Here is a 6,320-nt window from a genome sequence, read left to right on the forward strand (position 1 = left end):
GATGGTAAACGAGCCCTTATATGTTATAATGCTGCCGCGTGTCCCAATGTCCCGAGCACAAAGCTTTCAGTTAGTACAAACTACGGCCCCTTAATCCGGTAATTTCTTAAACGCTAAAGTGGGTAAAATCCCCGGGGATTCCTCTCTGGCAGATCAAATCATTCACATGGTAACAGCTTGCCTGCTGTGTAGGTACGGGGTGCTCTCTGTGCTTTATTTACAGCTTTATTAATAAACACTTCAAGGTAAAAGCTGACCTTTTTCTTACATGTAAAGGCTTATTCTCCAGTGATGCTCCCGCCAGGGGATGAAAGGGGAGGAATAAACCCTAAGCAAATTTCTAACACACATTCATCAGACTTTTTTTTTTTTTGTGATTTTCTAGTTGCATGTAAATGTAATTGAAAGCAGTAGCTCTCCTTTTTGCACTGCCGGTTCTGCCACTTCAAACAATGTAGCAGAAGCCAAGACAGTGAGTGCCTCCACTGGTAAATCAGCGCCAAAGCATGCAAGAGCTAGGGCATCAGTAATGAACGGTGTCAGAAGCCACCCAATTACCCATCATTCTTTTTGTATGTGACAAAGGGCATGACTAGATGGGTAAAGGCAACACAAACCTGGATAAACAATGTCCTTGGCCTTAATGGAGTAGTTCAGTGTAAATATGAAACTGGGTAAAATAGACGGACTGCACAATATAGTTAGTTAGGCAAAAATGTAATCTATAAAGTCTGGAGTGGGCAGATGTCTAACATAATAGCCAGAACTCTACTTCCTGCTTTCAGCTCTCTAAAGGTCCCCATACACGGGCCGATTGTAGCTGCCAATATGGGGCTCTTAGACCGATTTGGCAGCTTATCGGCCTGTGTAGGGGCAGAAACCGGCCATACCTGTCCGATATCTGGACTGAAATTGGCCAGATATCGATCGGGCAGGTTAAAAGATTCAGTTGGATCGGGGACCGCATCGGCTCGTTGATGCGGTCCCCGAACCGACTGCCCCATTGCCGCCATTATAATTCGATCGTTTGGCCCCAGGGCCCCACCCGTAGGTGGGAATATCGGGTGAAGATCCGCTCGCTTGGCGACCTCGCCAAGTGAGCGAACCTTCACGTGTATGGGGACCGTTAGCAGTCAGTAACCAATCAGTGACCTGAGGGGGGGGGGGCATATGGGACATAACTGTCAGTTAATTTGCATTTGAATCTGACCTGTGTGCTCACAAACTAACTGAACAGTTGTGTCCCATATGGCCCCCCCTAAAGTCACTGACTAACTAAGAGGTTAGAGAGCTGTAAAGCAGGAAGTTATGTCCCATATGGCCCCCCTAAAGTCACTGACTAACTAAAAGGTTAGAGAGCTGTAAAGCAGGAAGTAGTGTTCTGGCTATTATGTTTGGCATCTGCTCACTCCAGCCTCTACAGATGACATTTTTGCAAACTATATTACAAATATTTTTTATTTTGTGCAGTCTATCTATATTACCCAGTTTCATTTTTACACTTAACTGCTCTTTAAAAGCCTCCATTGACCAGTGGTGTAACACAAGGGGGAGCAGATGCCACCTTCACCCCCGGATTATGGGTCTCCGAGACCAGAAATGAAGTGCAACCCTGACATTGGCTATGGGAAAAAAAAAAAGCTCATTGCATTCTTCTTAATACACCCACCCCAGTCCAAATGATTGAAAAGATCTGGCAGCGACTGCGTCGGTGGCCCCGAAATGAGCGAGTGACAGCGTGACCTGCGGAGTGGCAAATCGCTCAATGGCAGCTGATATTAACCAGGCGATGTGTGTTTCCCAATCATGGCCTGCGCACAGACTCAATTACCAGTATTGATCGCTGGCTCTGTCACCTTTTTGCCTTCCCTTGTGGGAATCGGGATGGGAGAGGTGTGCCCCCCCTACCCCAAGTGATGGGTATCCTACCCCCCCAGCCCTTTTGTTTTGTGACAGTTGGCTACGCCTCTGTGCCTTGGGCCTGCTGTCACTCCAAGCTGGCCATTGCGCTCTCTCTGGGGAAGATACACAGCTGACCTAGCTCGTGGGCTATTAGGAAGAAGTCACAGCAGAGACAACTCTCTGTCTCCCTCCCTCCTTTCTCTCTTTCTCTGTCTCTTCCCCCTCCTTCCCGTCCTCCCCTGTGGCCTTTAATCCCCCCCTCGCCTCCTCCCTTGTACAGAGTGACAGCACTTCCAGCTGTGCGAGGTGGAAAAAAAATGAGTGTGCTATGGAGAGGGCACATAAAATCCCATGGTCAGCGTGTAAATAAATGTGTGCACCAAAGGCGAGAAGAACACAGAGGACAATGGAACATCATATGGAAAAGTGGGATGTTATACTAGGCAAACAAAACACCAATGTCCCGCGGGGGGGTAAAAGCATTTAGTAAAACAAAACCTGTAAAATTCCCCCTAAGGCTGCAGTCTCTAGACAGCCAGCACCCTTATTATACATTCTACAATGGCGCTGAGTGAGAATATATCAGAAGATGGATATGTTCTACATGTATAGATTATATTTACTGTATGTGGATATAGTGTGTTGTGTCTGAATTGGGTAGTGGCTGTCCCATTATTCCAGTTGGCTAGAGGTTGATTTATTTATCCATTATTATTAACATTTATTTATAAAGCGCCAACATATCCCGCAGCGCTGTACAATAAGTGGGTTACATACATTGGACATACAGAGTAACATATAAAGCAACCGGTAACCGATACAAGGGGTGAAGAGAGCCCTGCCCAAAAGAGCTTACAATCCATGGATCCATTTATTTAATTGTTCTAAAGCTCTGATTGGCTACTGGTTGGTCTAGTTGGGATCTTATGCTACAGGTTGAAACCAACCTTGCCACCTTTCTAATAATACTCTCTTTGGCTATAAGTAGGTCCAGGGATGTAAAGAATTCTGCTTTAATTGGCTACAGGTTGATCTAGTTATTATTTTGTGTTGAAGCTTCTGGTTGAGCCAACCATGTCAAATTTGTAATAATACTCTTTGGGTATAGGTCCATTCATGTGAAGGATACAGTTTTGATTGGCTACAGGGGTTCAGACCTATGTTCTGTCAACAGGTAGGCCCAAAACCTAACCAGCGTTTTGTCTACTAAAGGAAACAATATTATTATGGACAATACCAAGATTATGCTCAAATTTTTGGGTACCACTGCATCAAAACTATTATGGCAACAGGTAGGCCATGTATACATTCTAAAATTTTGATTGGTCACGGGTTGATATTTGGCTGTCTATAGGTTAGTTTTGATCCCACCCGTTTCAAAATAGTTACATACATATGCACAGAAATGTTACAGATAATTAAAATCATCATATTGACCACAGCGGTGGGTGGTGGCTTTTTGCATAGTAAAGGCTCAAAGACTTTTTTTGCCCCAAGTATATGGAATGCATTTGGGGGGCTAGAATTGTACGTCTGTGCTCCGCCCCCCATAAACACATGTGTGATTATTGTCAAGTGCAGTATGGCGTACACTAACATTGCCATTTGACCAACTTACCCATGCAGAAGTGCTTCTGCCATGATGTGAAGTAAATATTTCTGTCATGAGGTTCGGTGAGAGCATTGTGTGGCACTCCTACATAGGTGCCAAATGTATATGCACAGACCTCCACCCTTCTGGGTCTGTAGTACAGTAGAAGTAGAAACTGGAGGAGGTGTGGTGGGCAATGCAAGAGTTTGGTGGGTCTTACCCTAAAGCACCCCAACTGGTAAGGCTATAAGTATGAACTTGTAAAGGTCCAAACCAGATTACCCCTTACGTTACTATTGCCATGTTTTATTACATGAGGCAGATTGTGTGATAGGTTGTTTTCTTGTTTTTGCTATTAGCCTTGGTGCAATGGGGTCTATATACATCACTGAAGCACCAGATCCTGGATTTGGTTTGGAATTTTGTAGGATTTGGTCATTAAATATCTAACTAACGGTGCCCATACACAGGCTGATTTTAGCTGCGATATTGGTCCTTTAGACTGATTCGGCAGATTATCTGCCTGTGTATGGGCACCACCGACGGACCTCCCCGACCGACAAATGAGTTGATCTTACTGTGTATGGCCACCTTTAGGGTTTGGGTTTGGTTTGGAATTTAGATGAATCTTTGGGGAGTATTTGGTGTTTGGCAAAAAATTATGGATCTCGTGCAACCATAATAGACACATCTATGGGTATATGCTGTAGGCAGTCTTACACTTACAGGTGTGTCTATAGGTTGGCTGTTGAGAATCTACTTTCTGCTGCCATCACTTGTACACTTTGTAAGTATACACCCACTGGAGATGGGCTTTATGCATACGTCCCCCAGCAAGCTGGACCTCCCTTACATTGCTCTGCAAAAATACATTTGTCTTTCTCTTTTCATCTTTTGTCTGGAACAGATTGGATTACGAGCACCAAGGCTTTATTCACAGAACCTCGTTCTAAAGTTAGGGCCAGATTGGGCTGTCTTTTCCTCTTAACTCCTACTGACAGCATTGGGAATTACCAGGAGAGAAACGCCAGATCTGTTTAACTCTTCATTCTGGAGAAGAACCACACATGTCGAGTAGGAGGCCACTTTTCTTGTTTGAAGAGGAATAATTACTCACAAGTGAAGGGGAATAATTACTCACAAGTGAAACGATGACTTGCCCTTGCTTTGCAGAATAAGACAGAGCAAAAGGGAAGGGCAGTTAAAATAGACATAAGATATAAGGAACAATACAAAGAGGCAATCACTCAAATTCTCTGTAAAAAGGAAAAGCTTTTCACAAAAATCTGACTTGAACTTGACGACTTTGACCTTAGCAAAGTTAAATGAAGAGTTTGTGAAGCTGCTTACAAGGGCACTCTTGGCATTTGGTTTCCAGAATAGTTAGATGACATACATTTTGATTATTTTGAATTTTAATGGAAATGATCTAACCATTGACTAGTAAAGAGCAGAACAGAAACAGAAGGGATTCAAATTAGTGACTACCGGTGAAAAGATTCTGAGCAGTCTTATGTTTCTAGAGACCAGAGGTCGCTAGACTAGTGTGGAGCAATGTTTCTACTCTTTAGAGGGGCCTGGCCCATTCAAAACAATCTTTTAGGCTTTAGAGACCGGCCCAACTCATTCTTAAGAGACCAGAGCTGCCTAACATTTCCTTAAGAGGCTCATCTGCTCCAAATCAGAAGTTGCCAGGGCCTGAACTAGTAGGAGTTGGCAGCAGAGGCATGTATCTAGGGCACAACTAGCAGGGGGTCGCAGTTAGGCAGGCTGGGGGGCTTCTTTAGGACATCCATTACCATCAGTTTTACTACCATCAGTACTAAGAAGTTAGAATCTAGAGCGGATGATTTCCATCACTGCATCTTTCTTCCTACCTATCTTCCTTTCTTCCTACCTATCTCATACACTGTACAGCGCTGGAGGTACAGGGTCCCCACACCGAATTTCAGTCAGTGGACCTGAGGTGTCCAACCTATTCTAAATAGTTGTGTCTTCTTTATAGACCCGTTCTAACCAATGAGATCCCCTCTAGATCCTTCCAACACTTTATAACCAGGCTTGTGCCTTCTACAAATTATCCATGCCCTACTGATTCTAAGTAGTTGCTTTCTCTATAATCCAGAGGTGGTCAAACCAGGTCTTGTGTACTTTAGAAACTAAAGGTGCTCATATGAATCTAAATAATTCTCTAGAAAACTGATATTTCTAACCAACAGTATATTCTAATGTAGAGATAGATTAATCTAACCTATAAGTGTCCAGACAGTTTCTCCTCTAAGGCAGGGATCCCCAACTTTTTCTTACTAGTGAGCCAGTAAAAAGTGTTGGTGAGCCAAACAAGCATGAAAAAAGTTCCTTGAGGATGCTAAACAAGGACTATCATTGGCTATTTGATAGCCCCATGTGGACTGCTTGGAGTAGAACTACATCTCTGTGCTTCCAAAAATTGCCTCTAAAGGTGGCCATACACGGGCCGATTGTAGCTGCCGATATCGGCCCCTTGGACCGATTCGGCAGCTTATCGGCCCGTGTAGGGGAAACAACGACTGGCCTTTCCGACCGACATCTGGGCTGAAATCGGGCAGGTTAAAAAATTCAGTCGGATCGGGGACCACATCGGCTCATTGATGCGGTCCCCAAACCGACTGTGCCTATTCCAGTTGCTATAATTGGATCGTTTGGCCCCAGGAATTAGCCTAAATTCCCCCGATATAGGTGGGGACATCGGGAGAAGATTCGCTCGTTTGGCGACCTCACCAAGTGAGCAGATCTTTACATGTATGGGGCACCTTAAGCCAGAAATGTAAAAATGGGCACCTACTTT

The sequence above is a fragment of the Xenopus tropicalis genome, chromosome 8 (assembly GCF_000004195.4).
Source record: "Xenopus tropicalis strain Nigerian chromosome 8, UCB_Xtro_10.0, whole genome shotgun sequence".
NCBI classification, from domain to species: Eukaryota; Metazoa; Chordata; class Amphibia; order Anura; family Pipidae; genus Xenopus; species Xenopus tropicalis.